Raw genomic sequence first — 25011 nt, 5'->3', positions numbered from 1 at the left:
ACATGGGAACCAGCCCGTCTGATAGGTCATGGACGGAATTACTTTAATCTACTAATTAGCATTTGTGTGGAAACTAGCCTTTTTGAATGTAATATCATTATTGATTTGATATAGTGCCCTGGTAAAAGCCCAGATGGGCAAAACTGGTGGCCATGCAGTTGGCATTCTTTTAGATGGCTCTTGTGTGTCGGACAACAGTTGTATGTGAATTAGGAAGGATTTAGTCATTGATATGCAACTTCAAGGCACTTATTAGGAAGGGCTTAGTGCCTATGTAAATTAGTACACGTATTACTAGTTTATGATGTCAATAAACCTGTAAAATGTTAATTCAAGACTGTATATATTAACATGTGTTAGGTAAGAATCAGTGCAGTCCAACTGGTGAGGACTACACAAGACTTATCTTCTTGGTATTGGGTAACCCACCTTTTAATATAGGCCTGTACTACACAAGTTGGTAATGGGACTGAGCAAGCCAGGCTTATCTTAAGAGGGGTAATGTGAGCTTTAGAGCTGTACAATTGAAATCGATAAGTGCAAGTATCCAAGTAACACTTAGAGTTATATATAAATATGTATTTATAATATACACAAGGTTTAAATAAGCATTCTTTAAAAAGCGTTATATGCCAATAACATTCAGTCAAAGTTAGGATTCAGTTTTTCAAAGACAATAAAAGTTGGTAAAGACTTTTCTTATGCCAACACATGTTCCAGCACATGAAGTGACTTCAGTAAAGGTCAGTATTGAACTTAGTTACCAATTCAGTTATTGAGTTTAAGGAAGGAAAGGTTAGAATAAGATTTTGGACATACTTTCAACAGTTTGTAAAACAATTACAATCTCCCAAAGGGAGGCAGGTAAACTTTTATCCCGGCAATAATAGTGTCAACAATTAAAACCTATGAGGGAACAAGTACAGCCAAAACCAATAGGTTCAGAAAAGTGCCTTTAGGGAGCCAGGACAGCCAAAGTCAATGGACAAAGTCAATAGTTCTGATGCACTTCTTCGTAGATAAAGTCTTGGCAAAGTTAGTAAGTTCAGAAGAAATCACTAACTCAAGTGAGCTACTTTGTAGAAAGCACCAGCTGTTAGGCCAGTGCAGTTGAGTTCAACTCCAAAAAGCACTTCACAAGGCAGGAAGCACAATTTATGGCTAAAAGTGGAACACCCCAAGCCCCACAGTAGCTGTGATTTCAAGAAAAACGTTCCAGCTGGATTGCTCCTTGCTACAGCTTGGCAGACCCATGTTCCTGGATCTTGGTCGTGGCGACGAAAGGATGGATGTCTGGCAAGCTCCTGCGGCAGTACTTTGGAGAGGGACACGTCTGAAATGGATTTCCTTTGTTTAAGATGCACTTCAGTGTTTTGGTGCCTTTTCCTCGGCACCAATGAATAACAAAAAGCTCTGGCTGGCAAGGGCTTACTCCCTCGGTCCTGGACTCTGGTGAGGGAACCCTGGATAAAGATGTCCTACTTCTGTAGGGTCCTCTGGATGCTTATGAAGATCTGGACAGATTCGGACTTCGCAAAACGATGCACTTGTCAATTGTCACAGGACCCTCGGCATTGGGCTTCTTCAGCTCTTACGAGGCACGGCATGTTGGGGATTGCACCAAATGGAACATTGTCTTGAGGCTAGTTGATCACACCAGCTTAAGGGAGGAAGTCGTCCCGTGCGGGTCTTCCCAGTCCATTTGAAAACGGGGTCAGGACAGCTGCAGGGCTTCACCGGGCACTTCGCAGTCCAGGAGGGAGCTGCTGGCCTCTCTTCATGTCTTTTCCGGATGTTCCTCTCCAGTGGTCAACTCTGCCTCTAGTCCCATTCATTCACAGCCTAGGCTGTCAATCACACAGCAGGGTGGCTGTCCTTTTAGGACAGCCAGCTGGCCAATCAGAACTGGTTTCACTCAGGCACACCTAGATACAAAGAACAGGGAAGTCTCGGGACCCTCCTTCACTTCCTGCCTTTCCAGGCACACTGGAGCCTGGGTGGGCTTAAAGGCTGAAGCCTGCCAAAGGAAAAACACACAAAGGGCTCAAACCGGTTTCAACTAACAGAGTAAACGCCAAGAATGAACTAACAAACGGAAAATGGCAAAAAGGAAATGGGCCATTTTGGAAACAAACTTCCCCAATGGGTGCTGTACTGCAGCTGAGAGTACAGCCTCCAGTCGAAATGCACACTGGTAGTAAAAGTAAAACACTGCCACCAGCCATTTAAAGTATGTTAGTTTAACAAGAAATGTCACATGAGAAGTGGGGTAGGGAATTACTAAGTAACCCCCCCCCAGCTCTCCACATAGAAACAGGTAGGTAAGACATGAACCATCTAACTATTCTTGGGAACTGTAGTTCACCCAAGAAAATGTAATTAAACATTAAGAGAAGTCCAAGGGACTTCTTAGTGGCACTGCACCTAAGGTGCTGTGTGTCACCATGCAAAAAGCAGATGGTTATGGAGTTTGTTAGACACTATGAAACGGTATAACACAAAAATCCTAGTCAGGAAAAATACATGAGGGAGTGAGAAAAAGGAACCACTCACTGAGTAAAAATCACAAGCCCCAAGTCCAGCAAAAGAGCTGGCGGTCTCTAAGGTTTAAGGCAATTAGCACAGAAATGAAAATTCTCACAAACAGCATGGAGGGCATGCTTGGGGGTGAATCGCTACCCACTCACTTTTAGGTACACGTAGCCCATGGTTTTACGCTACTCACCCTCCACTTGCTGCTCCATAATAACTTTAATTGTTTGGACAGGTGCAGCTATATGATCTGACAAACACTTCAGCATTCATCTTAAATTCTTTGTCTGTGCTAATAGTATCTACATAGGCCTCATGGGCAGTTTTCTTATTCTCAGTCTCCTGACATCACATCTCATCTTTCCACTTGGCTAGCTAGACCAAAAGCAACAACCAGAACCACCACAAATCACAGACCCACATCAGTTTGTGCATGTTGGGTCACCACGCAACCAATGCATGAACCAAAGACACCAACCAACAGACCTCCCTCTCTGCACAAACAGCCATTTCGAGGGGATTGGGTCCTCCGACGTATTCCATATCTATGACATGTAATCACCACAGCTGTGCTGCTTCGGAACCTTTTCCGGCGTCTGCGTCCTGCGTCGATGACGTCGATGCGCCGACGTCGAGGACCTCCTCCGACGTCCGACGTCATCCGATGTGATAAGTAGGACGCACGACGCCCGTAGCCTCAGTTCCGTTTTTTCCGCGAACGTGTTGCTTCGTGTTTCTCGGTTCTCAGCCTCGACTCTTTGGAGTTCTGTTCTTTCTGGTTCTTCGAACCTGTTCGTTTGTGAATTTCCTTCGGCGATGTCTTCCACTTCGTCTTCAACCCCGCGTCCGGGCTTTAAGAAGTGCGGGGAGTGTGGGTCCAAGATGTCGGTGACTGACTCGCACGACGCCTGCCTCTGGTGCCTCGGGGAGGCCCACGACACGGATGACTGTATCGACTGCCAGTCGCTCACGTCCAAAGCCTTACGCGAACGTAAGAAGAAGTTGTCGGTAGGTCGGGTGTCCAAGCCCCGGAAGTCGAAGTCGGCGGGGCTTTCGACGGATGATTCGAGGGGTGACTCTCCGCGTCATCGTCGGAAGTCTCGTCGGTCTTCTTCTAGGAGTGGTTCTCGCCACTCCTCAGCCTCTTCGAGGCATTCTCGGAAGCGCCGACACCGGTCGCCTTCCAGGTCCTCTTCCGAGGATTCTGCCCGGCACGTCGGTTACCCCACCAGCCGTGCGACGCCGGAGGAATGGGCTTCCTTCGGGAAGAAAATGTTGGCGATTCTTGAGTCGCAGGGTACTCAGCCGTCCGCACCCCCGAGTGGGGTCGGCCGTGAGAGGTCGAGAGACACCGCTCGCAAGAGTGGTCGGCACGAGTCACGGGAGCGGTCCCGTTCGGACAAGGAGGCTCGTTCTCGCCGTACCCGTTCCAGGTCCCGGTCCTCGACGCGTTCGAGACCGTGTGCTCCTGTGAAGTCTTCGAGGAAGACATCGACGTCTGAGGCGTCGAGGGCGTCGACAGGCTTTCTCGAGGCTCCGGCTTCGAGGAAGTCGTCGAGGGACACGCTCGGGGCTCCGGCTTCGAGGGCTGTGTCGACGCCGCCGATACTGGAGGCGCTGCATCTGACGTCGATTTCCTCGACGTCGATCCTCTCGGCGCCGTTGCCGGTTTTCTCGACGTCGGCGCCGATTCGCTCGACGCCATCGACGCCTTTCGTGTCGGAGGTGCCCCGTGTCACGGGTGTGCCCCCTAGGAAGGGTCTGGTTAAGAGCAAGCACTCTCGGGTGCCTTTTCGCCACCTGGAATATATTTCAGAGGCGGATGAGGATTCTGATGGCCTGGTTCCTAGTCAGGTGCCAGATGAAATTGTCTCGGGCCATAGTCAGTTTGACGATTTGAGGCAGTCACTGCATGATGCCAGTGGACTGGACACCTCTCCGGAGGTGGAATTTTGTAGGCCTGAGCCTGGCTCCCATGCCGATTCCTCGTACCGACGCCTTATGGCTAGGGTTTCTGAGTATCTGGGATGGTCTGCTCCCCCAGGGGAGTTTGTGCAGGATGATCTGACGGACATCCTTGATGTTGGTCCCCCAACTGACCCGGTACTGCCGTTCCATATGGCTTTACAGAGAAGGGTGGCGGCGGCTTGGACTGCTCCGGAGAGTCTCCCGGCGGTGGGCAGATCCTTGTCGTGTAAATACCGTCCAGCCAGTAGCGACCCCTGCTACTTGACCAGGCACCCCACTCCGGAAAGTTTGGTGGTGCAGGCGGCCACGGCCCCGGCAAAGCAGGCGTCGTACCCTACCATCCCTCCTGATAGGGACGACAAACGTTTTGATGGCTGGGTGAAGAAAGTGTTTTCTTCTGGTGGTATGGCGCTTCAGGCGGCCAACTCCATTTGTGCCTTGTCACGTTTCACGCACACTCTGTGGAACTGTGTTGCGTTAGCGGCTGAACATATTCCCGAAAGGGATGAGCGGGATGGTTTTCTTGCTATGGTCCAGGATGGTAAGGATGCCATGTGTGAGTCCGTTCAGTCGGGTCTGGACTTGGCTGAATGCGTCAGTAGGTCCATGGCGGCGAGCACCGTGATACGCAGGTTTGCGTGGTTGCGGAAGTCGGGGTTTGCTCCTGATGTGCAGTCCCGGCTCCTCAACATGCCCTTTGACGGTGAACATCTTTTTGGCAGCAAGGCTGACGAGAGCCTTGAGAGGTTGCAGACCTCAAAAGCTGCAGCGAAGTCGTTGGGCGCTGCAGTTAAGTCGTTGGGCGCTGCAGTTCGCCAACCTCTGCTTTTTCGTCCTAGGGGACAGCAGTGGAGGGGTGGTTCCTTTCGCTATTACTCGTCCTTCAGTAAAGCGAGAGGAGCTGGCAGTCAAAGAGGCCAACGCAGGGGTACCAGAGGTGGACGACAGGGTACCCGTGGTGCCAAGGCCGCTCGGGCAGTTGCCTCTTTGCCCTCAGGTAACGCCGCAGCCGCTCCTACTCAGTCATGAGGCCATGTCCCATGGTTCGCCGGTTGGGGGAAGGCTGGCGCAGCATCTTGTAGAGTGGCAAGCCATTACTTCGGATGTGTGGGTTCTGGAGATCATAACCCACGGCTACTGTCTTCCCTTTCGGCACAGGCCTCGCGACAATCCACCGGGGAACCTCTCTTTGAAGTGTCCGGATCCGCTCCTTGCGCAGGAAATTCAAGCCCTGCTGGAGAAAGGCGCTATAGAACTGGTGCCTGTAGCGGAGAGGGACAAGGGATGGTATTCCCCTTATTTTTTGATTTCCAAGAAAGACGGGGGATTGAGACCCATCATGGACTTGCGCGGTTTGAACAAACTCCTCAGGAAGGACAAGTTCAAGATGGTTACTCTCTCTCAAGTCCTCCAGGCCCTTCAGCTTCAGGACTGGTTGATGTCACTCGACCTCAAGGATGCTTACTTCCATGTGCCGATCCATCCCAAGCACAAGAAGTACCTGAGGTTCGCGGTTGGCGACTCGCACTTTCAGTTTCGGGTCCTGCCGTTCGGATTGACCTCCGCCCCGAGGGTTTTCACCAAGCTCATGGTGGTGGTGGCAGCGCATCTCAGGCAAGGGGGGATTCACGTCTACCCCTACCTGGACGATTGGTTGATCAGGGGGAGCTCTCCCGAGCAAGTCCTGGATCATCTGTCCGTCACCTGCCACTCCCTTCACAGGCTGGGCTTCTCCCTCAATTTAAAGAAGTCCCATTTGACGCCAACACAGAGGCTCCAGTACATCGGAGCAGTGCTCGACACTTCCCTGGGGCAGTGTTTTCCTCCCCAGGTGAGGGCTCTTCACATTCAGCAGATGGTGCACAAGTTTCAGCATGCCCAGACGCTCCAAGCGTTCGAGTTCTTGAGGTTGCTCGGCCTCATGGCATCCTGCATTCTTCTGGTGCCAGAGGCTCGCCTGCGAATGAGATCTTTGCAGTGGGCACTCAAGACGCAATGGTCGCAGTCCTCCGGCAGGATGTCGGACCCGGTTCAGGTGCCGCCCTCGGTCGCCCGGGACCTTCTGTGGTGGGCCGTCGAAGGCAACTTGATGAAGGGGGCTCCATTTTGGCTTCCCTGGCCGGAGGTGACGATCGTGACGGATGCATCCCTCACGGGATGGGGAGCTCATGCCAACGGGCTGACAGTCAGCGGTCGTTGGTCTCCGTCGGAGTCCAGACTCCATATCAATCTGTTGGAGCTGAGGGCCGTCAGGCTAGCCCTGAAGGCTTTTCTGCCGACTGTGAGAGGAAAGAATGTCCTGATCCTGACGGACAACACAGTGGCCATGCACTACCTCAACAAAAAGGGGGGGGGGCAGGGTCACTTCCTCTGTGCAGGGAGGCGATGCAGCTCGAGTTCTGGGCCATCCAGCAGGAAGTTTCGATCTCGGCAGTTCATCTGGCCGGAGACGAAAACGTGACGGCGGACGCTCTGAGCAGGCAGAGCGCGATCTCTCACGAGTGGGAGTTGGCTCAGGAAATTCTCTTGGAGATCTTCGCCCTTTGGGGGACCCCTCAAGTGGATCTCTTCGCCTCCAGTGTCAACCGGAAGTGCGAAAGGTTTTGCTCGCGGGAATTTCCTCCGAAAGGAGCCTTGGGAGACGCGTTCGTGGTGGAGTTGTCATTCCCGCTGCTGTACGCGTTTCCTCCAGTCCTCGTCATCCCGCAAGTGCTGCGGAGGTTACGGAAGTTCGGTTCCCGGATGATCCTCATTGCTCCGGCGTGGGCTCGGAGGACGTGGTACCCGGACGTTCTCGACTTGTCCATCTGCCCTCCACGTCGTCTTCCCTACCGAGACGATCTGCTCTCACGGGAGGGGGGTCAGGTTCTCCATCCAGAGGTCGGATCCCTCAACCTTCACGCTTGGCTTCTGAAAGGTTGAGGTATATGGATTGGGACCTCCCTGAAGACGTGATGGAGGTGTTGCTTTCGGCCCGTAGGCCAGCAACGAAGTCTCTGTACCGTTGCCGTTGGCGTAAGTTCTGCGACTGGTGCAGAGTTCGGAATGTGGATCCTTTTGCATGTGACATCCCCATGGTTCTGTCCTTTTTGCTTTCTCTGGCCCACAGGGGCTTGCAAGTGGGTACCATTAAAGGTTACCTGGCGGCGCTGTCCATCTTTAAGCGCTCGTCTGAAGAGTGTTCTTACTTTAAAATCCCTTTAATTTCACAGTTTCTGAAAGGGCTCACTAATGTGTTCCCTCCGTCACCTTTCCTGGTGCCCGGTTGGGATTTAAACCTTGTTCTTAGGTTTCTTATGGGTGCTCCGTTTGAGCCTTTACATTCTTGCCCTTTGAGGCTGTTAACTCTGAAAACTGTGTTTTTAGTTGCGGTTACTTCCGCTCGCAGAGTGAGTGAGTTACAGGCACTTTCAGTTAAGCCACCCTTCACTGTTTTTCACAAGGACAGGGTTGTCCTTCGAGTTTGTCCTTTTCTTCCGAAGGTAGTGACGGAATTTCATTTAGCCCAGAAGGTTGTTCTTCGGCTCTATCCTCCTCCGCATCCTGGTAAGGAAGAGGAGAGGCTCCATAGGCTTGATCCTAGGAGAGCTTTAAGTTTTTATGTTTCACGCATGTCCCGGGTCAGAGTGGACGATCAACTCTTTATTGGTTACGCTGGAAAGCGTTTGGGGCAAGCTGTGACGAAACAGACTTTGTCCCGCTGGATTATTTTGGCCATCTCGGAGTGTTACCGCTTGGCGGGTAAGGACCCACCGGCTGGCTTGCGGGCCCATTCTACCAGGGGTGTGGCTGCATCTACTGCCCTGCAGAGGGGTGTTCCTATTCGCAACATCTGTGATGCAGCCACCTGGGCTTCAGTACATACATTTGTACGGCATTATTCCCTCGATTCCATCAGAGGGCAGGATCTGGCCTTTGGCAAGGCGGTCCTTTGCTCTGCTATTTGATTGGCTATTCTAAATTTTTGCTTCCAAATTCTTTCCCTCCTCCTTGTTTTGGTACTGCTTTGGGAGTCTGTCATAGATATGGAATACGTCGGAGGACCCAATCCCCTCGAAGAACAAGTTACTTTCTTACCTGGTAACGTTCTTTCGATGGGTTGGTCCGACGACGTATTCCATATCGCTCCCGCCCTGCCTTCCCCGCTGCAGAATTTCTTTTGCGATTGCAGCTTACGTTCAGCAAGGCTTTGTGTCTGACTGGCAGTTGACTTATGTCACACGTTCTGGGGGGAAAAAACTACAACTGAGGCTACGGGCGTCGTGCGTCCTACTTATCACATCGGATGACGTCGGAGGAGGTCCTCGACGTCGGCACATCGACGTCATCGACGCAGGACGCAGACGCCGGATAAGTTTCCGAAGCAGCACAGCTGTGGTGATTACATGTCATAGATATGGAATACGTCGTCGGACCATCCCATCGAAAGAACGTTACCAGGTAAGAAAGTAACTTTTTCAACTATCAAATCTATCATAACATACATAGGTAATATACACAACATGAGTATCTACCTGTGTTGGGTAAGATTTTCATATCAATGATAAATATTCCTGACCTGTGTCAAACCCAGAACATTTTGCTCTGACTGGGTAACTATTTTACCTTGATCATAGGTGAAGGGGAATCTTTTTCCCCTCTCACCTAGTCTTTTACTCTTTTTATGGGTGACTTTTTTTATCTCTCTCGATAGTGTATGGTTGAAGTCATAGTTTCCTACAACTTTTGGGCTTAGGCTGAGTTGCCCCTATGGGCTCCCCTGTTAATTTCTCTTCCATGTACTTGGGTGAACTACAGTTCCCAAGAAGTAAAGGGGGATTTTCATCGCCCTTTACACTTTATATAGTGAGCCAGCACAGCCCACCTTATGCGGAGTGCTGGGGGGGATACAGTGTATTCCCTTTCTTACTTACCTGGTAACATTTTGATACAATTGCGAGTTTTACATGAATGGCTGGTGGCAGTGGTTTTACCTTTATGACTGAGTCTTCATTACTCACAGGCTGTTTATTCAGTCTCGGTAACGCACAGAAGGGCCACCATTTTTCTAAAATGGTGTGCTCCTCCCTTTTTTCACCATTTCTTGTGTGCTTGCTGTGTCTGAAGTCTTCACCTGCCATTTTAGGCGGGAACGAGCTCAGTGGCCGTTTTGTCTTTTTTCAGGAATCCTGTGGATTCCCTGCCCATTCTACAGAGTGGCCCTCATTACGACCCTGGCGGAAAGCGACTGACCGGAGCGCCACAGCGTAAATAGCGTTTCCGCCATTGCACGAAGGAGCAAAGTGCGGCCCATTCCGACCCATCGGGCACGAGCACCACGGCATGGCGGAAGTGCAAAGTCCGCGATGGCGGAAAAGACCCCAAAACGGCCCACACCGCCGCCGTACGGCGCCCCAGGTGCAATACCGCCACCCCTCTTAGCGGTCACCGCAGTGTGCGCCTACCGGAAAGTACGGTGGCCGGAAATATACGGAAACGGAAGTTAAAACATGGGCCCGGAACGGGAAACAACCCGGCGTACACCTATAAATACACTAAAACCACACAACCACTAAAATCACTACCCTGAAACACACCCCAACCCGTCAACCACCCTAGCGAAACCAAGAATAATGGGAAAAGCAGCGAAGAAAGCGTGCGACCGCAAGCGGCAGGTCCACTTCTCCCGTGAGGAACTCACCGTGCTAACAGAGACCCTCCAGGAGAATGCTGCCGTCGTCTTCTGCACGCAAATGACCAGGACGGCACTTGCAAACAAGAAGGCCATATGGGCTCTGGTGGCACAGCGGGTAAGTGCGGTGGGGACCGCACCCCGCACCCCACAGCAATGCCGCAAGCGATGGGACGACCTGCGGATACGCGTCCGCAGCATACTCTCTGCCAACCGCAACATTGCCACAGCCACCGGGGGAGGTCCTGAATCACCCATCAAGTTGACCCCCTGGGAAGAAATCTGTGCCTCCACCATCGGAATGGAGAGCATAGAGGGAGTCGGAGGGATGGAGAAAGGAGTGCAGACATCCGAAGATTCAGGTAGGTGGGCCAGATAAAACAATGCCAAATCCACACAGTCCATCCATGTGAAGTACCATGCGTCCACATAGTGCAACAGAAACACATGTCCAGGAGAACGTCCACACACATCGGCCTGATAGCGCACGTTAAAACCCACAATAAATACATAAATAATTAAAAACCCCTAATACACGCACTACACGTGCAGCAGGCACACCCTAACTGCAGGCTGCCAAACAACTGCACCCTCACTCCACACACAAATCAAAGCACCTCCAAGGGCCCGGCCCAAATCACCCTCAGGTACCACCCCAATGCATGTGACACAATGCAATTCCAATTCCCACAGACCCACCAATAACCCTCGCCCTCCTCTACTCCACCACAGGGTCCGATCCAAACGACGAGCTACAGGACACCCCTACCAGCACACCTGCAAAGAGGGCCAAGACCAACGGCCAGAGACCCTCCACCTCAGCTGCACGCATCAAGACACGGCAGCAGCACAAATCAGGTGGCAGCACAGAGGAGGGAACATCAACAGGCACCCCAGCAGCCAGCATGCCCACAACACCACCACCACAGGTCCCCCCAATGGATGCCACAGAAGGCACTGCCTCCGGTGGCAGCAGCACCATAGGTGACACCCCATTGATGGCAGCATGCTCCGACACAGAAAACGGGGATGCCGAAGTCAGATCCATCCATGACCTGTCCCAATCCCCCTGTCTGTCCCATCCCGTACAACATGAGGATACCACGCAGGGGCACCCACAAGACGACGACTGGCCATCCCCCACAAGCCCTGTGGCAATGCAACATGAGGACAACAGCCCCTCTGTGACACCCCCGCAAATGGCCTTGGCCCAGCAGAGGCAACAGTCCCTCGACCAGTTGATCGAACAACAGCAGCAACTGGCCACGCTCCTCAAGGACCATGCTGATGAATGTGGGGGCACTAAGGCAGACATAGAAACATCAACTGAGACACTCAGGGCACAAATCGAGAGTAGCACCGAGAGCCTGAGAGTCCAAATGGAGAGAAGCACCGAGAGCCTCAGGGGGGAACTGCATGCGACGGCCAAGGACGTATGTGCCGAACTTGCCGCAGTGCGCCGTGTGCTCACTGAGCTCTCGCAAACCCTTAGGGACATGCATGGACGTGAGCAGGCAGACACATCATCCGTTGCAAGCTCCGTCCAGGGCAGCCCCCAACGTAGATCTGGAAGGAACCTGCGCTCCACAGGCAGGGGTGCCCCTGATACCCGCAGAGGGGGCTTGCAATAGCGACAGCCCACTGACAATGAGCATCTTTGGACACTGGTGTTCGGGGGGGACGTAGGGGGGTGGAGGGGGTGTGTTGGGCTCACTTGGGTGGCGGGTCGATAGGGTGTTCAACATGGCATCACATATGCCATAAAAAGTGCACGATCAACCAATGAGATGTGTGGACATTGATCTTTGTGTACTAGGCCATCATAGGCGTACAGTCCATATTGTGCATGTCCCAGACACACGCAGTGCCACGAGTCCCGTGTCCATGTATCAGCCACCAGGCGTGAGTGCTAGAAGCATACATCAATGAGATGCTGACGAATGTCACGGGCCTCCGGTGCCTCGCAGACTCCATGAGGTGCTGCCACATCCCCACCCTCATCATGACCATCATCAGGTGCTTGCAGTTCTGCGTCAGGGGGCATTGGCACATTTCTACGTACGCACATGTTGTGGAGCATGACACATGCCATGACCATCTTTGCAACCTTCTCATGGCGGTACAGGAGTGCCCCGCCAGACCTGCTGAGGCAGCGGAAACGGCCCTTCAGTAGGCCGAATGCCTGTTCTATGACTACACGGGTACGTGAGTGGGCATGGTTGTAGTCCTCCTCATGCTGGTCCCGTGGGTTCCGGACTGGTGTGAGGAGCCATCTCTTCAGTGGATATCCAGCATCACCTGTATGTGGACGAGAAACGTATGATGTGGAATGCCATTGATACGTACGCACACCCCCCCCCCCTTCCTGCCAGGTCATTGCCAATTCACATACCCCACATCATCATGCATGTAATGAGACTCACCGAGTAGCCAGGATCTGTTCCCTGCGTGTCGCTCCATGTAGCGTGGTATTGTAGAGTTCCTCAAGACCATAGAATCATGGGTTGATCCAGGGAATCGGGCACAACAATGTGTAATGATCCTGTTGGAGTCACACACCATTTGTACATTCAGGGAATGAAATTGTTTTCGGTTGCGGTACTGGGCCTCCATGGCATGTGGGACGACCAATTCCACATGGGTGCAGTCGATGGCACCAATGCAACCCGGTATGCCGGCAAGTGCATGGAATCCCACTTTCGTGTTTGTAATTTCCTGCTCCGAGCGTGGTAGGGAGATGTAGTCGTCTGCGTGCTGCAGGAGGGCATCGAGCACTTGCAATAGTGTCCGTGAGAACAGTGGCTGAGAAATGCCATGCAACTGTCCGACTGTGTGCTGGTAGGTGCCTGTGGCCAGGAAGTGTAGTACAGACACCACCTTCAGTAGGGGTGGGATGGCGGTTGGGCTATCTATCATGCTGACAAGGTCAGCCTGTGTCATGTCCACAATGGCGGCTATGGTGTCCCGGTCCAAACGGTAGAGGGTGTGGATCTGCTCATCAGTGAGGTTGAACGGATGTGCTCGGAGGCGTGGGATTGCGGGCTGCCTGCGTGGTGGTAGTGGCTGTGCTGGTGGGCCTTGCTGGCCCTGCCTTGCCCTCCTCCTCCTCCTGCGTCTCCTCCGTGCGGCCGGTTGTAGTTGGTGTTCGTCTTCCTCTTGGAGTTGGAGCACTTGCAGTGCTATCAGGTCCCCCAGGGCCAACATCGCGAGTCCTGCCGGTAGCATTTCGGTGTGGTTGTGGGAGGAGACTGGCTGTGCAATTCATGTGTTTTCAGGCTGTATGGCCTCCACCTGTGGTGATTCATTCCACCTGTGCAAACTGCTCTCCCCTTTGGCCGAGCACGTCACGCGCACAACGCTGCAATTCGGGGAATGGTATCTTGCTATTGCTATCATGTATTTGTACCCGATGGGCGTGTTGGATTGGTTGTTATGTTCATTCGGCTATGGTCCCATTGTTTCCCATTCTATCTGTGCAGTCGCGAACAGACTTGTGAAGGGTCAGTGGAACGTAGTACTCGAGCAACGGTGGGCCCTCATGCATCACTGTACCGAGTTGCAACGACGGGCGGGGCGTCCCATTCGTGGGTGAAGGCAGTTGCCATTTTCACACACAGCCGCACTCGATGGAATAATTAGTGATTTCAAACGGCCACAGATGCCTTTTCGACGTGATGTTGCAAATGAGGAATTCGGAGGGCGGCGCTTTCGGTTATCAGCTGGCGGCGAGGAGATGCCCACAGGTCTGACTGCAAATATAACGTTCTATTGTTCAATGTCCTTGAGACAGGGCCCATGGCGAGGGAGCAATGACTGATATGAATAGTTTGGGATGCGCATTAGCTACGTGGCCGATGAGGCCGGCCGTTCCCAAATACATGTTACTTCACAACACTTGAATTACGGGCTGGGGCACTGTGGATTTTGCAGGCTGCATAACGCACAGAATCAATGGATGTTTCTAATGTCATGTGAGTAAATATTCAGGCGTTTTGATACCGGGATGAGGGAATGATGAATGGATGCATGGGCAGGTGATTTGATACAGAGTTTGCCATGTACAGGGCTTCTTGGGATCTATCCGCCTCCCCTAGGCTATGTGATGCAGGCCTGCCATAGTGGGACCATCGTCTATCTGGCCTTGTTGAGCCCTCCCTGTCTCGAGGCGCCCTCAGACACTTGTGTCCATGCACGTTGACATTCCCATCTGATGGATTCTGTTTTGACAGACGCATGCACAGGTACACTCGTTTGTGATGGTGTTTGCACCTCGATATAGATGGTTATGAGTCGCAAGTGGTTTTGGGGTGGTGTTGATCCTTTTGAGTGGGCTAGCATGCATATGGCTGTGGATTTCGTGTGATCATTGAAGTGAGTTGTTCGAATATAGTTCTGATGGCCATTCTGTTCTTTTTCTTTTCTTTTGGTTGACAGGTGTCACCTCCCCTTTTGCCACTGCCATCTGTATGCCACTCCTGCAGATGGATTTTACTCCCGACACCTGCTGCTTCGTGTTAATCGGTGGAGCAGCATTACGATCTTATGGGACGATCGCCAATGGCCCACATGCCCTTACGCAGTACTGGTGTCTCGGAGCAACATTTCGGCCTTTCAGCTGGACTAGTGCCTCCCCATTGGGACAGCCCTGCGGTTCTGTGCGCTTCCATGTTGCCTTTTCGTACGTGAATGTGGCTCTGTGTACCATGGGGGTACAGGGCGACACACAAGTAGTGGCTGGTCATTTCTTGCGGATGCAGCCCACAATGGTGATTGGTGTTTTGGAGTTCATGGCCTGATGGCTGTATGGGCTTGGTGTCTTTGATGTGCATAAATTGCTATTCTGATTTGGCCCGTGTAGCGTTTTTCTTTGCAAGTGATGTGGCATATGCCTATTTGGGGGGCGATGTATTGTGAGGAGATCTGCATTGGGTTCCAGCTTCGGGGTTTAGTTGCGTGGTACTGTACTGGGCGCGTTTGCCTACTAGGCCCGTGAGGTCAGGGATGGGGGCTGCCTATATGACAGTTTGAATGTTGTCATGCTCAGGGGCGGGGGATTGGGTTTTGTGTAACAGATGCCGGTCAGCCAGGTGGACTGGTGGAATGATGTGATTTTCGGAATGTTGCTGGGCACAGGTGCCTGTGTTTGCGTGCGTTTCTTGGTGGGGGACTGTGGTCATGTCCATTGGGATGGCTTCTGTATTCATGCCATCTGTGACCTGCAGCTCCCATTGGCCCCTCTTGTGTTGCTTTTGTTCGTTGGCATGCATGGGTGCTTTGTACATTTCAATGGTTGCATTGTGACTTCCTTGCACCTACCGGGAGTTGTACTTTGTGGGCAGGGAGCTGTGTACAGGCACTCAGTGGGGCCGTTTACGGTTGATTCGCAATGCCGTACTTCTCGCCATGGCGGAATGGTACATTCCGCCATGCCTGATGGCGTTAGGTACATGTCCGCTAGGGTCGGAATTGGCGTACCGTTGCACCATGGTGGTGTTTGCGGTTTGGCATGGCGCGCGCGCGTGCTTGGTGCAGTTAGCGTTGGCGTTCACTACGGTGTCGCTAATGGCTTCGTACTTTGCGGTGACGGGTCATAGTCGCACCGAGCGCTATTCGATGGCGGTATTGCATTTCCGGCATCGTTTTTCGATTTCCGCCAGGGTCGTAATGAGGGCCAGTGTCTGGAAAGGCAAGAAGCGACGGAGGGGGTTTGGGGGGTGTCTTCCACCTTGCATGAAAGGGAACAACTCCCAGTTTGTTGATTAGACAGCCAGACCACCCTTGCTGCAAAATAAGGGGAGAGAATGCAGAGGTTGTGCTGTACTTCCTGATAAAAACTCTGAACCTAGACGCTGCTGACAAGTTGACCACTGGAGCTGAAACCAAAGAGGAAGATGAAGAAACGAAGGCCATAGCGATTTCCAGCAACCACAGAGCCTGCTGTGTAACCAGATCCTGTTGTAACCCTTCCTTCCAATCGACCTGGGAATCCCAAAACGGACGACCCCGACCCAGAGCCAGGTGAGATCCACTCGACTCAAGATGACCTGCATTTTGAGCCATTCCACGTCATGTTGCAACCTTGCGGGGCTGCAATCCCCAATACCATGGGACCTCGAACCATTGTGCGGTGCATGGTCTTCTGAATTCTGAATCAAGCTGAAACTTTGGTGGCATCCTGCTGGAATTCCAGAGACATGATCAGAGTCCTAAATGTCCTCTCATCAGAGTGCTGAACCGTGCAAACGATGAGAATCCGATCAGCAATATTCAGTGCTCTTCCGCTCCTGAAAAGGGTGCCAAAGCCACGGAGCCGCATCCAGCCACGAAGAAACTGTTGCCTGGAGCCTTCTCCGTTGATCCCTGCTGCAAATTCCCATCCAAAGTCCTGTCTTCATGACAAAGGAATCCATCGACCGGGTTGCTAGCTGTAGATCCTGAAGTCTTCCTTCTTCAACTCTTCTTCTGTGCTGAGGTACTGTGTTGGCTGGGGCATTTACTTACCTAAAGCCTTTGTTATTTCTGTGTAGCTTTGGGGTGTTTCCTGTGATTGGGAGTCCTCTCTTCCAGTTCACCCAGGCCCACTGCCGGAATCCTCATAGGGTGTCTTCTTTGACGTCCCTGGACCCTAACTAACTTTAAAGTGAACTACTTACTTATTTCAGTCTTCAACAGGTACTCTGACTTTTGCCTGCAACAGAACCCTATCTCACCCTGCCTACAGTTGGCACCTAGACCACTGGGGTCCCTCTTTTGCCCCCGAGCGAACTCATGCAATAGAATAGGGAAGGACAGGATAAGTAAAGGATTCTGTCTTGAAAAGTATAAAAAGTGTTTGAAAAGTACTTACATGTGAAAGAGTTCATTGGTAACTGTAACTCAGAGTGAGCAGTTACAAATGTTCTTACTTACCTTGAATGTGTGTTGTGCCATTCTGAAAAGTATATACAAGTTTAATTTACTCACCTGTGAATTGGCTGCGCCTCTTTCCCAAAAGTAATGCTGTTGGCTTCACTAACCATTTCTTTCAGAGAATAGGTGTATGAGTTCCCCAACTGGGTCTTGATTCCCCTAACTTGCTGTATAGCCCGTTTAGAATAAGTCTGCCTTAGGTTTTTAGCTACCTAGAATATAAAGTGTAACATTGGGTTTTGCTTTCCCTGTTCTGTTTTATACAGATGTTAAAACAGTCTTGGGTCTATAAGTTGCTGATGGCTCGTTTAAAAAGTATACAGGATTTACTTACCTTGAGCTAGCGGTGTCATCCTAAATAAGTTAGAGTTGTGTTACAATGATCTGAAAAGCAATTGTAATAGTATATTAGAACATTAGGTTCTTTAGGTGTTGCTGACCTTGGTCGGCCTGGTGCATCCTAAATTAGTGTAAAGAGTTCTTGCTCATCTTAGACTGTGTTCCACGGAGCTGAAAAGCAACTGTAATTGGATATTACACCAACAGGTCTTACTCACCTAGAATAAGTGTGTTATCCTCAAAGTAGTTATAGGTATATACTGTTCCTTGAATCCGTTTTCCACTATTCAGAAAAGTATCCTGGTAACAGGGTTGGTTGATTAAGTGATTTCTTAACTGAGTGTCACTGCTAAACGGACAGGGTCTACTACCCTTGACGTACCGTAAAGTAATCTGAAAGTAACTAAGTTTTAGTCCCCATGAATAGGTGTGCCCTATACTAAATGTGTATGATAAGATCTGACTTACCTAGAAATACAGTTAGTGTTCTGAACAAGGTCAATGCTTTGGTCGGTGTACTTTAAAGCATAGTGTTGTGTTTTCATAATGATCTAGGAGAATACTTAATTGTCCAAGATTTACCTTGGTCTACTTGTATTTAAATAAATCCTTTATTTTTACAGTACATAGTGTTTCAGTGTTTCTTTGGAGCATATGTGTACTACAATGTCTTTGTACTGATTCTACAGCCCTCGCTCCCTCCTAAGATAAGCCTGGCCTGGCTGCTTGGTCTACGCTACCATATAAGCAGGTGGTACAGCCTTATACTAAGAGGGGTGTCTTGTACTGTCTCAGTTGAATGGTTTTACTAAGTGGACGTCAAATAAACTGTCCTAACAACCTGAGGGAACCGTCGTACCATATCGTAATGTGCTATTCACCAAAAAACATTCAAAAGCTTATCGCCCTCCTACGTGCGCGCACACACACAATACTAATTTGAAGAAGCACTGTGATGCATGAGAAGTGGAGGTTTTTTGATTTTGATCAGACAATTGTCAACACTGATGTTTAACAATGAACATACATTCGTTTTTTTGTTGTTTTTTTCCTGTTGAACGAAATGCGCACTTTAATAAACTAAGATTGCGGTATGCTGCAGTGTGTTTGAAGGAACGTGCTGTGAAGAGCAGGAGTGTTTCTTCACTTTCTATCACTGGAAGACGTACCAACCCAACAGTCCTTACTCCCAGGGGCGTGCTTCACTGTGTTTAGAGTTTGGAGAAGGGCGCGATGGGAGGTCCCACCATTCGAGTCTGAACTGCGGTAAGGAATTACAACTTTACATCTGCTGATTCTGATACTAATTTGCCGGCACAATCTTGGTAACATTACTTCTTTAAGGTTTATTTCAAGACTGATTGCTAAGACATGGTACCTTTGTTTTCCGACCAAGTTTGGTTGCCTCGTCCCATATTGCAACGTTTAGCGCTTACGTCGATGGCGGCCGCATTGCGTAGTAGGAATAGAGGACTTGAGCCTCCACGTGATCCCATCACTTCCCAAGGAGAAGTGGGGCGGCACACGACGGGGCACCCTGATCGGCCATAACCCTTACTGAACAGGGTTCTAATATACCAGTGGACTTGGACACGATTATGATGGCAATTAATCCTCAGCTAGTTAACGTGAATACGTCCCTAGTAGCACCTTTGAAAACATTGCAGGTGAACCCCAATAAGAGGATTACTTACACACAGGTGTTACAAGTAGAGGATATGGGCCCAACTGGGCTACCACCCACATTAGTTGCACAGGTGTTGGGGAAAATTGAAGATTTGTCAACGGGGGTGTGGGTGGGGTGTGGCGATGTCGACAGGGTGGTTCAGATTAATGACCCCCCCCCCCCTTCCCCTTGTTTGGAGAACTCATTAATACTCGATGAATCCTTTCTTAAACTCTGTAAAGACAAGGTCTCCACCCTTAATCGAGGAGGCCCTACCTCATTGAAAAACCAAAGGGGGGGCAGCCTTTCCTCCCACCGTGCAAGAGTCTATCAAGGCATCCTTGCCCACAAATCGAGTGAACAATCTAAACTCTGAATTCTTTACACCAAGAAATATACAACTGCGGAGACAATCAGAGGTATTTCCAAGGGTTGAAGCCTTGGGTCGTCTTCTATATCTGTATATCTGTACTACACTTGGTATTAGAGTCTCTGCTGAGACTATATGATAACATTAAAGACATTAGGCCTCATTATAAAACCGGCAGGCTGCCGCCAAACTTCTGAAAATTTCCGGCGCTTGCGAATGGAAAATTACCGGGGCATTCCAGCCCCGCTAATTGCCCATTTGCGGGCGCCGGAAAAAAGATGCTCCCCATTCCCATTCGGCCCCATAGGGCCGAATGGGAATGTGGAGGTTGGATGCACCGGCACCATTTATAACCGACCTGGCGGGCAGAAGAACAAGTTACTTACCAACTGTAACGTTCTTTCGATTGGATGTTCCTCCCACGTATTCCTCATCTTAGATATCTTGTCTCCCAGCTTTGCTGCTTCAGAAAATATTTTTCACCAGAGGGCGCAGTGTTCGAGGCCGTGGAGTCGTAGCCCCTCGAGGGCCGCTGTCAAGCGTCAACGTCATCCGCTGTATAAAGGGCTCGAGCCGTGCCAGTTACCTCAGTTCTGTTTTTAAGGTGTTCACGGTCGCATCAGTTGATCAGGCTCTTAGGCTCCCCAGGCTCCTCAGGCTCTTAAGGAAGTTCGAGTACAACTGGCGCAAACTGTACAGGGGGGGGTAGGTTGGGAGGGTCAATGAGGAATACATGGGAGGAACATCCAATCGAAAGAACGTTACAATTGGTAAGTAACTTGTTCTTCGAATGGATTGTGACCTCCCACGTATTCCTCATCTTAGATAGGCTCCCAAAGCAGTAAGAATTTGGAGGAGGAAGGAGTACCAGAAAATTCAATCATGGACTGAATGAATGACAGCTTTTGCAAAGAGTCCTCCTTGATAAGAAGTAGAGTCCAAGCAGTAATGCTTCACAAAGGTGTGCATTGACGACCAGGTGGCCGCAGCACAAATTATCCTGCACCGGAACACCCCTCTGAAGAGCCATGAAGGTTGCCATGCCCCTGGTTGAATGATCCCTTAACCCATCCCGAGGCTCTTTTCCAACCAATTTATAGCACTCCGAGATAGCTAGAATTATCCATCTGGATAGAGTTTGTTTAGACACTCCAAGGCCCAATTTGTGTCCAGTATACCCAACAAATAGTTTGTCACATTGTGGAAGATTTGCCAATCTGGAAATGTAGAAACTGAGAGCCCTTTTTGGGTCCAGTCTGTGCAATCTTTCCTCTTTCTTACTAGCGTGAGGAGGGTAAAAAGAAGGTAAGGTGATTTTCTGTGACAGATAGAAATCAGGAATGTAAAGGTTCGAAAGGGGCATACATGAGAAATGTTAAGACTAAATTAAAATCCCAGATGGGCACCTGAAAAGGTGTCGAGGTACACATTTGTCAGCCCTTTCAAGAATTGAATGACTAAGGGCATTTTAAAATAGGACACGTCTTCCGAGAAACGCTTAAAGATAGATAGCGCTGCCAAATATCCTTTTATAGTGCCAACTTGGAGCTCCAAATTGGCCAATTGTAAGAGGAAAGAAAGTACTGTAGGAGTATTACATACAAAATGGATCCACATTCTTATCCTTGCACCAGTTACTGAACTTGTTCCAACAACACCGATACAAGGATTTTGTTGCTGGCCGCCTGGCCGAAAGCAAGATCTTCATTACATCATCCGGGAGGTCCCAATCCTTATATCTCAGCCTCTCATAAACCATGCGTGAAGACTGAGTGTCTTGACCTCTGGATGGAGAACCCGACCTTCCTCTTGCGAGAGAAGATCCTCTCTTTGTGGAAGACGTATTGGAGGGCAGATGGACATGTCCAGAAGGTCCGGGTACCTCGTCCTCCTGGCCCAATCCGGGGCAATTAGGATCATGGTTTTCTTGAACTTTCTCAACCTCCTGATTACACAAGGAATCACGGGGACTGGAGGAAACATGTATAGGGGTGGAAATACCCAGTCCACCACAAACGCATCCCCTAGAGCTCCTCTTGGGGGAAATTCCCTTGAGCAGTACAGTTCGCACTTCCGGTTGGCACTGGTCGCAAACAGATGCACTTGAGGGGTTCCCCAAAGGACAAAGATCTCTTGAAGGACTTCCTGAGCTAGTTCCCACTCATGGGAGACTGCTCTGAGCGTCAGGCGCTGTGTTCAGCTCTCCGGCTAGGTGAACTGCCGATAGAGAGATTCCTTCTTGCATGTCCCTGAACCAGAGCTGTATTGCCTCTCTGCACAGTGGGAGTGGTCCTACGCCTCCTCTTGTTGAGGTAGAACATGGCCACTGTGTTGTCCGTCATTATCAGGACATTCTTTCCCTGTACAGAGGACAGAAAAGCCTTCAGCGCTAGACCGATTGCCCTCAGCTCCAGAAGGTTGATGTGTAGTTTCGACTCCGATGGAGACCAACGACCACGGATTGTCACATTGTTGGTGTGGGCTCCCCACCCCGTGAGTGAGGCGTCCGTCCCTACCGTTATCTCCGGCCAGGGTTGCCAAAAAATGTCTCCCTTGAGGATATTTTCCTTGCAAGTCCACCGTAGAAGATCTTGAGCCACTCTGGCCGGGACTTGCAGAAGATCTGACATCTCCCCCGAAAATTGGGACCATTGAGTCTTGAGGGCCCATTGAAGAGATCTCATCCTCAATCTGGCACCAGAAAATGCAGGATGCCATGAGGCCTAGCAACCTTAGAAAAATGAATGCCGGCAGATGTTGGGCATTTTGAAACTTTGTTACCATCTGCAGAATGTGGTGAGCTCTCTCCTTGGGAGGCGAGGCTTTCCCTGGGGAAGTATCCAGGACTGCTCAGAGGAATTGGAGTCTTTGGCGTGGAATCATTTGTGACTTCTTGTAATTGAGGGAGAAGCCCACTCTGTGTAAGAAGTGGCAGGTCATGGCCAGATGTTCCTGGGCTCGTTCGGGTGAACTTGCCCTGATTAGCCAATCGTCCCGGTAAGGGTAGACGTGAATCCCCATTCTGAAACTCGCTGCCACTACTGCCATCAGCTTGGTGAAAACCCTCAGGGCGGAGGTCAGCCCAAATGGTATAACCCGAAATGGATGAGCATCGCCAACTGAGAACCTCAGGTACTTTCTGTGCTTGAGATAGATTGCAACATGAAAGTAAGCATCCTGAAGTTCCAAAGAAACCAGACAGTCCTGAAGCTGAAGAGCCTGAAAGATCTGAGAAAGGGTCACCATCTTGAACTTGTCCTCCCTGAGGAATTTGTTCACAATTTTTAAGTCCAAGATAGGTCTCAATCCTCCGTCCTTTTTGGGGATGGGAAAATAAGGGGAGCACCAACCCAGGTTCCTTTCCGCTACAGATACATTGTATTGCACCTTTCTCCAGCAAGGTGCAAATCTCCTTCACAAGGAGCGGGTCTGGAATTTTTGCAGAGTTGGCTCCCGGTGGATGATTTTGAGGTCTCAGATGAAAAGGAAGGCAGTAACCATGGGTCACTATCTCCATCGCCAAGGAATCTGACGTAATGCCCCTCCATTCGTTCAGATACCGAGTGATTCTGCCTCCCACCGGGGTCTTGTGGGTGAAGACCTCAAAGTGGCTTTGCAGCGGCTGCAGCAGTGGCTGAGGAGGTAGTAACCGCTGCTGGGCTGATCTAGCACCTCTCCTTTTTCCACCACAAAAGGGTTTTCTCTGTTGGCCTTTTTGACTGACCTGCCCCCTCCCTCTTCCAAAAGAGGAGTAGAAAAGAAAGGGGCTAATCCTCCAGGAAGATGAGCCTGCGTAGGAGTGTTGTTGAGGCAGTTTTATAGCGGTGCTGAGTGATTTCGCTGCTGCTTTCGAGGTCTGCAGCTTCTCCAAGCTCTCGTCTGCTTTGCTGCCAAACAGCCTCAAGCCGTTAAAAGGAATATTGAGTAATCTAGACTGCACATCAGGTGCAAAGCCAGATTTCCTCTTAGCCATGCAAATATGCGTAGGACCGTGCTAGATGCCATGGACCTGCTTACACTATCAGCAGTGTCCAGCGCTGACAGAAGGCATTCCTCCAGAGCCTCTTTCCCATCTGTTCCATTCGCCAGGAAACCATCCCATTCCTCACCTTCCAGGATGTGATCAGCCGCTGATGTCATACAGTCCCACAGGGTGTATGTAAATCTTGCTAAAGTGCAAGTTACATTAGTTGATTTAAGGGCCATGATGCCCAAAGAAAAAGCCTTCCGAGCCCAAGCATCAACTTTTTTTTATCATCCCTGTCTGGTGGTATTGAGGGGTAAGCTGATTGCCTAGTGGAGGTTGCAGCTTTTACCACTAGACTTTCAGGGGAGGGATGTTTAGATAGGTATTTCAGATCTGATAAAGATGGCCTGTATTTTGCTACAGATTTTTTGTTTACTGCTGAAACCAAATCAGGAGTAATCCAATATACCATCACCCTTTTTTGTAGGAAGGACAGGATCTTTTTAGAGGACCCTCACTCAGGATGTCCGTCATATCATCCTGGTCGAAATTTGGGGAAGCTGCCTTCCAACCCATGAAATCAATGACACTTCCCATGAGATTTCTAGAACTATGACCTGCATTATCTGTAGGGTCTGGTCTCTCAAATTACACTTCAGGGGAAGTGTCTAGGTCACTGGCATTTTGGAGACAGTCAGATCTGTTATCTTGGTATTCGGGTCCACTAGCTCGTCTGGGCCCTCTTTGGCTCCAACTCCAGCTGAAGTAACATCCTCTTCAGAGGATTGTTCTTCAAAGATGGATGACATGGATCTGAAAAATTCCTGTCTGGTTTGAGGATGGAAAACTTTTTCAGGTAAAGCGGGTGGTATCGACTTGTGCATGGGCAATGGCATCGATTTAGGTATCAGGATTAAAGAATGCCTCGATAAAGGCGTCGAAGGCGTTGATAAAGACGACGCTGACTTCGAAGTTTTCGAAGGGGGCTTCGATACAGTCAAGGGAGTCGACGCAACTTTCGTCGGCGGTTTCAACACTGTAGTCATCGACTGTCGAGTCGAGTTTCGACTTCGACGACGATGTCGATTCCGCTACCACCGATTTATGCACCGGAGGTTTTGCCTTAGTACGAGGTGTCGGAGAACTTACCCCTGATGACACTCTTTTTCGGCTCTTGCGCGTTTAGTCTGATCTCCCTCAGTCACTTTTAGAGTGGGCAGGGGCATGATCTCCACGTGGCATCTTCGAGGGGGGTCTGGCCCGCTTTCTCAAATATTTTAAGCATCAAAGCTCTAAAGGCCTCCCATTTTTCAGGGGAATCGTGCTTGGATGAATAAGTCACTCTCCTCTGAGAGGAGGAAGACATGTGACGTGGCTTTTTTGACTTCTTAGATGAAGACGAGGAGGATTTCCTCGAGTAACTCTTCAATCTCGACCTCCTCGACCCTTGTCGAGATTTTTGACTCAATTCTCCCGAATCCATATGTGCCGTTTCGTGACACGAAGCAGTTGCTTGGAAAAACAGAACTGAGGTAACGGGCGCGGCTCGAGCCCTTTATACAGCGGATGACGTCGACGCTTGATGATGG

General features: G+C 50.4%; 1 protein-coding gene across 1 annotated transcript in view; it reads right to left on the bottom strand.

The window, feature by feature from the left end:
- Positions 1–25011, bottom strand: part of PFAS (phosphoribosylformylglycinamidine synthase) — a 786527-nt gene that overhangs the window by 417827 nt on the left and 343689 nt on the right. The window lies entirely within an intron of this gene.

The sequence above is a fragment of the Ambystoma mexicanum genome, chromosome 3p (genome assembly GCF_040938575.1).
Source record: "Ambystoma mexicanum isolate Mex_15411 chromosome 3p, UKY_AmexF1_1, whole genome shotgun sequence".
In the NCBI taxonomy this organism is placed as follows: Eukaryota; Metazoa; Chordata; class Amphibia; order Caudata; family Ambystomatidae; genus Ambystoma; species Ambystoma mexicanum.
This window is presented reverse-complemented; position numbering and strand designations above follow the sequence as displayed.